At 40.1% G+C, this 12,827-nt stretch overlaps 1 long non-coding RNA gene across 1 annotated transcript in view; it reads right to left on the bottom strand.

Annotated features, from left to right (window-relative positions):
- The window catches only part of LOC134288969 (uncharacterized), a 557,101-nt gene that overhangs the window by 467,492 nt on the left and 76,782 nt on the right, over positions 1 to 12,827 (bottom strand). The gene's annotated exons all lie outside the window — the stretch shown is intronic.

The following is a 12,827-nucleotide window of genomic DNA, read 5'->3' as shown; positions in this document are numbered from 1 at the left end:
TTTTGATAATCTAATGAACAATTAGCAAGAAAATAGCCTTAGATCACATTAGAGACTAGCTGTTGTGTAGCAGAACCAACGTTCATGTGAAAAATTAAATCGTGGCTTTGTTTAATGTGGCCTGATAAACATTAGGTATGAATAACAGTGACGAATAGGTCTAAGTTCTCACATATGAGAACAAAACATAGACAAAACTAAAGCGATCTCATCAAATCGTACCTTTTCAGATTCCTAAGGTGTAAAGTTATAGCAGGATTGGTCAACGTTGAATGGAAAAATAAGAATTTGATCGCGTAAACAGAAGATGGTGGCTGTTTTAAGGAATTTTGTGCTCTAAAACTATGTAAAATAAGTGTATTTGGTATGGGAAATTTGTTTGGAGTCCACCAGAGTATCCAAAATAGCGGTCCAAAGTCCAAGATAATGGCCCAATATTCAAGTTAGTGCCATTTTATAGGATTTTTAATTCTTGCATTATGGGCATATTTTGTATGAAAATATGTCCAGAATTCAAAATTTGTAATCAGAAAACCCAAGCTGTGCGCTGTTTCACAAGGTCTGCAATATGACTATAGTTTGAATGGGGAAGAATGCCGGTCTTCGTCCAAAACTGTTAACCAGAAAATCATAAACGACATTCCAAAATTCAATACGGCGACTATTTTATGTAATTTTAGGTGCAGAGTCCAAAAATGAATACCAAAACATCCAAGATGGTGTCTCAATGTTCAAGATGGCGGTTAGTTTAGTTGGGGTAGATATCCGGAGTCATAAAATGATGACCGGAAAATCTAAAATGACGTTTTAAAATTTTGCGGCTTCATGACACTTGTTTGATTTGAGTTTTGGATCGTTGTCTTATATTTTCTGAATATTGGATGTTATGCTAATATAAAATGTATCCATATTGAGTAGATTTAGCAAGCAGTTTTCATTTTGTATTTATGTCAATGTCATCAACATGTCGCTCGAGTTTTGTTGAAAGGATATTTTAAAGCACGAGAAAGGCACCATCACCGCTAGGTGGATTAATTAGGGTTTTTTGTGTATTTCAAACGATTTTAAATCAAATGTGGTACAAATTTGGTACAGATTTTGGGTACAGATTTTTCGAATGTCTGATACAGATAAAAAAGATTTTTGAGCCTTCGGTACAGATAAAAATGTGGCAACACTGCTTCCAACACTGAGGGATAGAAGAACGTTATTGCAGAGGCTATTTATCTTCGATTTGCTTGAAAGCAATATTGATTGTCCTGAGCTGCTATCGCGACTTCGTTTCAACGCACCTGAGAGAGTTACTCGGAGGATGGAATTTTTCCGGCAACCCCTGCAGCGGACGCAGTACGGTCAGAATAATCCACTGAATGTTTGTTGTCAATTGTTTAATGTTGTTTACTATCTGTGTGACTTTAGACTAAGTAGAAATGTTTTTAAATCAAGAATTAGTAATTAAGTTTTAGTCTGTGCGACATAAAAATCAAAGACTGTAGATAAATAAATAAATAAATAAATAAAACAAGATACGATATTGTGATGTTACTCACACTCGCAGCGGCTCCTCGTGCAGCTGCTACTTCCGAAAGTTCTAATTTGGTGCTTTCCGACACCTGATCCGTTTGGTGATCAACCGCAGTGAACCTCGGAAGCCAACAATTGTAAAATGAACAAGCTATCAATTCGTACCACCACAATATCTGTAAGATTTGTGTTCAAAAACAAATCATACAATCAAAAAAAACAAAATAGAGTTAGCTTATCGAATTAAAAGTTTACCCAGGTAATTTGACAGCAATCATTGTCGAATTAGTGTGGTTTTATGGTACGACACGCATGGGTTTGGTCCAATTTCACATTTACCACTTACTGATTGCCCCTGATGTGGTATTAGGCTAGTTTCACGCAAATTATTAATCAGTTTTCATAAAAAGTCGCAATTTGATGTAATGCATGTATGGGTTTGGTTCACTTGTGCATTTTGCCAGTTCCGGCGAGGCACTCGAATCTGGTTCCGGGACACTACTGGCCTGGGTCTATTTTCTTGCTAACCGTTCTTCGCGTTTTCGAAGAAGCCGTTATTTAATGTGCTACGTGTATGCGTTTGGTTCTTTTCTACATTTGACCACTTCCGTCGGGGCACCTGGAACCGGTTTCGGCACACTATTGGTTTTCAAAAGTATGGTTTATGATTTTTTGTTCTTGTTAACTGTTCATCAGCTTACCTAAAAAGTCATTTATTGTACCGAATTTATGGGTTTGGTTATCCTTTACATTTGACCACTTCCGATGGGGCAACCCCGGTTGCGGAACACTACCGGTTGTCCCCAATATGGTAGAAAACTTTTTTTTTTGCCAAATCAAGATGCCTAAAAATCTGCGATTTGATGTGTCGCAAGACATGCAAGAGTTTGGTTCCCTTTTATATTTGGCCATTTCCGGCAGGACACCCGGAACCGGTTCCGGATCACAACCGATTCAGATACAGGGGATAGACAAAATGATCGGGACAGGCAAAATTTTCACTTTTCAAAAAATGTTCAATTAGCTGTAACTTTACGAAAAGTGCATCAAATATTCTCAAATTTTTACTGTATCTTCTTCAACTAGTTGTGTATCAGTGGACAAAATTTGGAAAAGATCGGACAATTCTTCACGAAGTAATAAAGATTTTTGAAAAAGGTAAAATTATCCGATAGCCAACTTTGAGCTGTTATATCTCCGGATTCAATGAACCGAATGCAATGAAATTTTGTCCATTTAAGACTTATATAATGAGCTATGAATAACCATTGACTTAACTTAATATTCTTAACACGGAAGAAAATTATAACGATTAGATTATTTTTATAATAAAACACCAAATTATCCAAAACATCAACATCGTTACAAAATTCAAGATGCAAATTATAGTTCATTTAGTTTCCCTCTAATTGACTTATATATAAATGCGTTTTGAAGGAAAGTAACAACATAGCCGCCAATAAATTGAAAAAGTAATGGGATGTATATTAAAAATAGACCAATTTACTAAGAAATCGTGAAAAAAATAAAATCGCTATAACTTTTTCGCTTGTTTAAAATTTCAAGTTAAGTCAAATGTTTTCCAGAGTTCATTATATAAGTCTTAAATGGACAAAATTTCATTGCGATCGGCTCATTGAATCCGGAGATATAATAGCTCAAAGTTGGCTATCGGATAATTTTATCTTTTCCAAAAATCTTTATAACTTTGTGAAGAATTGTCCGATCTTTTCCAAATTTTGTCCACTGATACACAACTAGTTGAAGAACTTACAGTAAAAATTTGAGAATATTTTATGCACTTTTCGAAAAGTTACAGCTAGTTGAACATTTTTTGGAAAGTGAAAATTTTGCCTGTCCCGATCATTTTGTCTATCCCCTGTATGTTCTGAAAATATTTTCCTGCTTACTGTTCATCAGGATATCAAAAAAGCCACTATTTAATATGTTGTTTGCATGGGTTTAATTAACTTTAATACTTAACCACCTCCGGCGGAACATCTGGAACCGGTTCCGATATGGTCTGAGAATGTTTACCTGCTTACTGTTTATCACGTTATCGAAAAAGCCGCGGATTGATATGTAGCATGCATGGGTTTAGTTCACTTTTATGTTTGGCCACTTCCGGCGGGACACCCGGAACCGGTTCCGGAACAGTACCGGTTCAGATATGGTCTGAGACTATTTTTCTGCTTACCATTCATCAAGTTATCGAAAATGCCGTAGTTTGATGTGCCGCATGGATGGGTTTGTGGCGTTTTCATATCTGGCCCCTCCCTGGGGTACCGGTCCCCCAAGTAACACACTTGTCACCGAAGAGTCACGGCGGCGCAGGTTTATGTTGCGCAAAAGTCACTGTGACTTACTTCTAGCAAGTAAGTATTTATTTGTTAGAAGTAAGTCACAGTGACTTCTGCGCAACAAAAACCTGCGCCGCCGTGACTCTTCGGTGACAAGTGTGTTACTTGGGCCGGAACAACTAAATGGCCATAACTCCGGAACGGCTGAACCGATCTGAACCATTTTCAATAGGAAACAATAGGACCAGACTCCGCGTCGAATGAACCGTCGGTCATTAAAATCGGTTGAGGTTTACTGCCAAAATGTGATGTGAGTTTTTTGTACACATACACATATACACACATACACACACACACACACACACACACACACACACACACACACACACACACACACACACACACACACACACACACACACACACACACACACACACACACACACACACACACACATACACACACACAGACATCACCTCAACTCGTCGAGCTGAGTCGATTGGTATATAAGACTTGAGCCTCCATCAAATTTTCGTTTTTGGAGTGAACATATAGCCTTTCGGTACACCTTGGTGGACGAGAAAGGCAAAAAAGGCATAAAAAGAGTGATACTTGTGCATAAACTAAGTTAGGACTTTAATGAGGGAATCTGGTTCGCGAAAACAGGTCTTGCTCCTGGGCATTTAAGATGGGGCTAAGAATGTTTCCAGAAAGTACCCAGAGAGCCTACTAAAAGGCGGTTCCAATGGGCTTCAGGGGTTTTCAGGAGCCTTTTAAGGTGAATATATGACGAAGCCACACCTCAAATTTTCAAGAGCACGAGCTGAATGAACCAAACGACGGATTGCGCTGAAAAGTTGATCGATTGGTCACCACCGGGGTGTGACCAATCGATCAACTTTTCAGCGCAATCCGTGGTTTGGTTCATTCAGCTCGTGCTCTTGAAAATTTGAGGTATGGCTTCGTCATATAATGTCCTTAATGACGTTCTGTCAGGTTTTATTGGCGTTTTAATGGACTACGATGAATGCAGGGGCATTTCAATAGTATTAAGAGGGTTTCAGGGACGTTTCAAGGGGCTTCAAGGGCAATTCAGAAACCTTTAAAGAGCGTTACAAGGGGTTACAACGCCCCTCAACGTTTCAAGGCATGTTAGAGTCATTTCAGAGCGTTTCGCAGGGTTTCAGGAACATTTTAAGAGTATTCCTAGAGATTTTAAAGTCGATTGAAAGCATTTCATGGGCGTTCTAAGGGATTTTCAGGTGTGTTTCAGGGTGTTTCTGGAGCCTAATAAAGGCGTCAAAAGGGGTTTCAGAGCCATTTCAAATTGATTAGGATGGTTTCAAGGGCATTTTAATGGGGCTACGGAAGTTTCGGGGGGTCAAGATCACCCTTAAATCAAAGGGCATTTTAAAAGATATTGTGTTGGACTCTCCTAACTTCCTCTGAAACTTACTTTCCAAAATCCCCCTAAAACATGAACCCTATGTTACGCACCCAAGAGCCACTGGAACCCCGAAAACGTCTACGTAACGCCTCCGACATCTGCCAAAAATCTTATGAAACTTTCTGAAATGGCTCCAAAATCCCCCTGAAACCCCCTCGGATCACATGTAACGTACCTGAGACCTTCCGGTACCCTCGAAAACTCCTGCAAAACGCCTCTGAATTCCACCGAAAATGCTCTGATACTTCCTGAAAGGCCTCCATAACCGCCTTAAGATCTACTCGGACCTCATGTAACGTTCGTGACAACCTCGGAAACCTCCGAAAACATATCTGTAACGCCTCCAAAGCCCGTCGAAAATCCTCTGAAACACTCTGAAATGATTTCGAAAACCCCCTCAGACCCCTAAAAACCCCTCAAAGATTTCCTGGTACCTCGCTGAAACCCTGTGTGACCTCCTGAAATGCTCCTGCAATCTCTCTTTGCTTTCTCCTACAGACATCCTCTGGCCGCCGTTGCAATAGTTATTGTCATTATTGAATTTTCTTATGCACAATATTGGTTCTGAGTAGCTTTTCCCTCTTTTCATGCAGGACAGAAAAATGGATGCATAGCATAAACTATTTCAGCTAAATCCGTTAACATTAGGGCGGTGCTAAACTCATTTGAAGTTTGTATGGGAGTTTATATGGGAAAACATCGTTTTTAGCATTTTTCACATGAGGGGCACTATTTTTTACTTAAAACACATAACCGATTATATGGAACTAAAGTCTTACATGTGCCGAAAAACTTTGTCGAAGACCTTAACACCCAAAAGGCCAACGTCATTTTTGGCATCAAATTTTTACATTGAAAAATTCATAACTCTGTTGAATTTCAACCAATCTTAATGAAATTTTGTGACAAGATCCAGTTTTTATTCTAGTTTTGATAAAATGGGACAAACAATTCAAAATCCGGATTGTTCCGGAATTATTCCGGATTCCCTTGGGGTACCAACGTTATGCCATTTTGGGTATTTGTATCAAAACTATTTTTTTCTCTATGAAACTACTTTGAAACATTGAGAAAAATTAAAACCTTATCGAAGCTGATTCGATCAGTAATTTTTTTGAATATTTGGAGTTCCTCTGGATGTTCCTAAACTCTCTGGAAGGTCCCCGGGGGAACTTGTAGTAGAGGCCACTTGCAATTTCACTCCAAACCATATCATGCGACAGCTCTTTCTTCATGATTTTCCGTGAATAGACTACTCATGGCTATAAAAAGGGTTATCGACCACTTTGGCCACTTCCGGAACCTCCGGGATGCCCTGGCGGAACCTGTAGTAGAGGACACATACATTTTTACTCCGAAATATACCGTGCGACAGCTCTTTCTTCATGATTATCCGTGAATAGGACATCCATGGCTATAAAAAGGGTCATCGACCACTTTGGCCACTTCCGGAACCTCCGGGATGCCCTGGCGGAACCTGTAGTAGAGGACATATCCATTTTTACTCAGAAATATACCGTGCGGTAGCTCTTTCTTCATGGTTTTCCGTGAATAGGACATCCATGGCTATAAAAAAGGTCATCGACCACTTTGGCCACTTCGGGAACCTCCGAGGTGCCCTGGCGGAACCTGTAGTGGAGGGCACATGCATTTTTACTCAGAAATATACCGTGCGACAGCTCTTTCTTCATGTTTTTCCGTGAATAGGCTACTCATGGCTATAAAAAGGGTCATCGACCACTTTGGTGACTTCCGGAACCTCCGGGATGCCCTGGCGGAACCTGTAGTAGAGGACACATGCATTTTTACTCAGAAATATACCGTGCGACAGCTCTTTCTTCATGATTTTCCGTGAATAGAATACCCATGGCTATAGTAAGGGTCATCGACCACTTAGGCCACATCCGGAACTTCCGGGATGCCCTGGCGGAACCTGTAGTGGAGGGCACATACATTTTTACTCCGAAATATACCGTGTGACGGCTCTCTCTTCATGATTTTCCGTGAGTAGGACATCCATGGCTATAAAAAGAGTCATCGACCACTTTGGCCACTTCCGGAACCTCGGAGGTGCCCTGGCGGAACCTGTAGTAGAGGACACATGCATTTTTACTCAGAAATATACCGCGCGACAGCTCTATCTTCATGATTTTCCGTGAATAGGACATCCATGGCTGTAAAAAGGGTCATTGGCCACTTTGGCCACTTCCGGAACCTCCGGGGCACCCTGGCGGAACATGCAGTAGAAGACACTTGCATTTTTTCGGCAAAGTATACCGTGCGACAGCTCTTTCATCATGATTTTCGGTGATTGAGGTTCTCATATCTATGAAAAGGGTCATCGACCACGTTGGCCACTTGCGGAACCTCCAAAGTGCCCTGGCGGAACCTGTAGTAGAGGACACATGCGTTTATACACCTAAACATACCGTGCGGCAGCTATTTCTTCATGAATTTCCATGAATAGGATTCTCATGACTATAACAAGGACAATTGGTCACATTGGCCACTTTCGGAACCTCTGAGGTGTCCAGGCGTAGGCTGCGGTAGAGGACACTTGCATTTTTACTTCAAAATATACCGTTCGACAGCTCTTTCATCCCCATTTTCGGTAATTAGGATTCTCATAGCTATAGAGTAGTCTACTGCTCTGGCGAAATCTGTAGTAGAGGACACATGTAGGTTATCTTCAAGATATACCGTACAACAGCTCTTTCATCATGGTTCTCTGTGAATATGATATCCATAGCTATGGGAAAAGTCAAATGGTATCATTTCCGTCATTTCCTAGATGTTCTGGTGGAACATGTTGTAGAAGACATTTGTTTTTGTTTGTGCTTCAATATATGCCGTGCAACAACTCTTCCAGGTTTTTTGTGCATAGGATTCACATGACTAAAAAGCATCATTGTTCACATGGACCACATTCAGAGCCTCCAGGGTGCCCTGGCGGAACCTGTAGTAGAGAACACTATAGTGTCTTCTGGAGTCTATAATAGGCACGACTTCCACTGTTGATGATACCGTAAATATTTAGTGATCACATGTCAACCAAAGAACATTATGAGTCTGACTCTCCAGATCTTTATTTTGAAGGAACCTACGAGATAGGGAGATATGTACACTAGAATGAAAACGCCTCCAACACCAGGAAAATCCGTTAGCAAATATATGTAAATACATTCCACATATCGATAGAGAAAAAACTTAACATGTAACCAAGGCGGAAACTGTTCGAAAAGCATGTGAAAATATGTCTTGCCTCTTCACGGGAAAGCTACATTTCAATTTATATATACTGTTATTATTTTGAACGATTTCACATAGTGTTTAACTTTTTACCACGACCTTCGAAAATTTTCAGATTTTGTACATAGATTGATAACAATATTCACTATATTCACTCATATGAGAACAAAGATACAGCATGCCAAAGTTGGCAATGTTGTATGGAGAACGATCACTACTATTTTTATGAACAACGTTGTATATACTGTATGTATTATATGTACATGTTACCATAATTATTTATAGAAAAAGTCGAAAGTACTTGTGAGAAGAAACAAGGAAGAAGAGTAGTACTACGAATGGTGGAAAAGTACTCAAATAAAGGATATCGAGTGTTCTTCGATAACTTTTTACGTCTGTTGAGCTTTGTGATGATTTATTAGCACAAGGCTTCACAAGTGTTGGCACACTAAGGGCTTATGAGCGTGAGATTCCTATAATAGGAGTGTAAGGGGCATCATGCAGATCTACAAAAAGCAACGGTCACTTTCTTGTTCAATTATGATCAACTTTATGGCAAGTGTCACGTGTGTCAGTCTAGTGCATCTCTGTCAGTCTCACTTCAAAAAAAAAACAGCGATGCAGTTTGTGTGTTTGAAGCAAAGACCGTAAAACAACGGTTCATTGTTATTAGTGTAACCGATGCATCTGTTCAAAGCATGTGCGTTGTGACGAAAATGTCGAATTTTGCGCAAATTGTATGAATAGATGATCGGATAACATTTGGTTACATTTTTTGAATTCAAGATTCCAAAGTTATCAAAACAAGCAGCAGAATTTGCTTCTAAAATCATTTTATCCAGTTTAAATTTCACTATTTATGTACAATTTAAATAAATAATCATCTAAATCAGTTCAAATCGTATCGTAGGGAATTTTTCATTCCGGATATTCTTACTTGCAAGGAGGAAACTAAAACGTAAAACTTGTCCTGCATAAATACAACGAAAATTCCTTAGTTCTCAATTGAATTCGGATTCAGCCATAGTCACCGCATGCGAATCATCCGATGGAACCAAATTGTTGCTATCCAGGAAAATTTCAGAGAAAGAGCTGTAGATATAAGAATTCCACAGGCCGAAAATAATGAAAAAAGAGCTACCACATGATATTTTAAGGTGTAAAAACGCATGTGTCCGCTACTACAGGTTCCGCCAGGGCACTCTAAAGGTTCCGGAAGTGGCCAACGTGGTCGATGACCCTTTTCATAGATATGAGAATCTCAATCACCGAAAATCATGAAGAAAGAGCTGTCGCACGGTATACTTTGCAGAAAAAAATGCATGTGTCCTCTACTGCAGGTTCCGCCAGGACGCCCCGGAGGTTCCGGAAGTGGCCAAAGTGGTCGATGACCCTTTTTATAGCCATGGAAGACCTATTCACGGAAAATCATGAAGAAAGAGCTGTCGCACGGTATATTTCGGAGTAAAAATGTATGTGTCCTCTACTACAGGCTCCGCCAGGGTACCCCGGAGGTTCCGGAAGTGGCCAAAGTGGTCGATGACCCTTTTTATAGCCATGGATGTCCTATTCACGGAAAATCATGAAGAACGAGCTGTCGCACGGTATATTTCTGAGTAAAAATGTATGTGTCTTCTACTACAGGTTCCGCCAGGGCATCCCGGAGGTTACGGAAGTGGCCTAAGTGGTCGATGACCCTTTCTATAGCCATGGGTATTCAATTCATGGAAAATCATGAAGAAAGAGCTGTCGCACGGTATATTTCTGAGTAAAAATGCATGTGACCTCCACTACAGGTTCCGTCAGGGCACCGCGGAGGTTCCGGAAGTGGCCAAAGTGGTCGATGACCCTTTTTATAGCCATGGATGTCCTATTCACGGATAATCATGAAGAAAGAGCTGTCGCACGGTATATTTCGGAGTAAAAATGTATGTGTCCTCTACTACAGGTTCCGCCAGGGCATCCCGGAGGTTCCGGAAGTGGCCAAAGTGGTCGATAACCCTTTTTATAGCCATGAGTAGTCTATTCACGGAAAATCATGAAGAAAGAGCTGTCGCATGATATGGTTTGGAGTGAAATTGCAAGTGGCCTCTACTACAGGTTCCCCCGGGGACCTTCCAGAGAGTTTAGGAACATCCAGAGGAACTCCAAATATTCAAAAAAATTTACTGATCGAATCAGCTTCGATAAGGTTTTAATTTTTCTCAATGTTTCAAAGTAGTTTCATAGAGAAAAAAAAAGTTTTGATACAAATACCCCAAATAGCATAACGTTGGTACCCCAAGGGAATCCGGAATAATTCCGGAACAATCCGGATTTTGAATTGTTTGTCCCATTTTATCAAAACTAGAATAAAAACTGGATCTTGTCACAAAATTTCATTAAGATTGGTTTAAATTCAACAGAGTTATAAATTTTTCAATGTAAAAATTTGATGCCAAAAATGACGTTGGCCTTTTGGGTGTTAAAGTCATCCGAAGCTTGTAAGAAAAGATATAACATGCAGACCATCTGGTGGTGCTTAACATTTAACATGTAAAGGAATAACAATAGCAATAAAATCTCATTGAATGGGCCCGTATTGTATAGGCTATAGCTTTTTTCGCAAGTGTCTGATTACGTTAAGGTCTTCGACAAAGTTTTTCGGCATATCCCAGGCTATATTTCTATAGGATTGATTACGTGTTTTAAGCTAAATTAGAACCCCTCAGAAGAAAATTGCAAAAATCGATGTTTTCCCATATAAACTCCCATACAAACTTCAAACGAGTTTAGCACCGCCCTAATGTTAACGGATTTAGCTGAAAATTTGACCTGAGTATCGTGGCGTCATATAGAACGAAATGAGAAGGGAACTTTTTGACATGTGTTTTTTTCATACAAGCTTGAGCCACCCTAAGGCAGCCCCAAGTAACATTCTTGATTCTATTTGGTTTTATTTGCTTTTATGATAGTTTTATCAAAGCTTAGTGTAAGTGATGTTATAAATTCTTCTATTAAGCACAACTATTCTTCATCTATATGTGATTTTATAAACATCTCCAAGAATACTTGAGATTCACTGTATAAAGCTACAAATACAAAAAGAACTATTGACCTTAACGTCAGTTTTAAGAGCCTCTTGTAGTCATCTTCAATCAACCATTTTTGAGCAAGAGTATTGACGATTTCCCCCCTTATCGATGATTTGAACCCGACGCGAGTGGAAACCGTCGCCAGAGTCGTCGCAGGCGGGAGTCTTACGTTTCTCCGATCTCACTAACACAAACAGCAGCAGAGGTGGTGCTTGATTCGTTGCGATGATTCAGAAATGCCGACACAGGCCAAAGCGTCTACGTTAAAACCAACCAGTGTAACAAAAATCGAAGTTATCTAGTCTAGTCTAGTCTACACATACACAGCCATTCATTGAAAGAATCCTGGAAAATGGTAGAATCGACTACTTCTACCATTTTTCTTGTCATTATTAATGTTTGCAGTACATCGGAAATGCATTACAAGCATTAAAGCGGGCAGGCCTACTGTGCAGCGTTATTGTTATTACGATGAAGCTATTGAGGGGGACATCTCGTACCAACCACTCAGCTTTTTAGCAAGCAAAATACGTGAAATCGATGGGGGTGACGATGCTAAGAAGGTTAATGTCACCCCTTGGTCCTATGCTTCCTGGGATGGAACACAGGTATTAACTCTGTATCCTGGCCCTTGTGCCTAGGCTTAAGCGCCTTTACTCGCTCTCTGAAATGAAACAAAATAAAGATTTCTGGTGGGGAGGGGGGGATTGGTGACTTTACGAAAAATGATTTTAAAGGTTTTTGAACGCCCCCGCAAGAGTAAAGAAAGGGATAGTAGTCTGAAACGATCTCACCGAATTGTACGCTGCAGTCTCTCAGTAATCATGAAAAAACCTATGCACTCTAACATCATCCGAAAGGTTTCCTACGCGAGGTCGCATCTTTCATCATCGGCAAATACTTGCTCACGTTCCGCAGCATTCCCGAAAGTCCCCCAAAAGAATGCATCTAGATTCATCGCGTTTTCTTATTCATCTTCTTTCCATTGCAGTTCATACGATCTGTGGAAAAGGCACCACATGCAGCACTTCACTTGTTTTTTTTTTCTTGCCCATTTTCGGTGGCATCCGACGGGCGCTCAAAGAACTTTATGTACATTTCACCATCTCTCAAAATGTCACTTTTCCAACCACAACGCACTCGTCACGGCCGTACTATCCACCAAAAGATTGCACAAAGTGCAACAACATACACGATACAGCCACATTCAATACAAGGTAGAACTACAAATAC

Source organism: Aedes albopictus, chromosome 2, assembly GCF_035046485.1.
Source record: "Aedes albopictus strain Foshan chromosome 2, AalbF5, whole genome shotgun sequence".
Lineage (NCBI taxonomy): Eukaryota > Metazoa > Arthropoda > Insecta > Diptera > Culicidae > Aedes > Aedes albopictus.
Note: the sequence above shows the minus strand (reverse complement) of the source record. Positions and strands in the feature narration are given on the sequence as shown.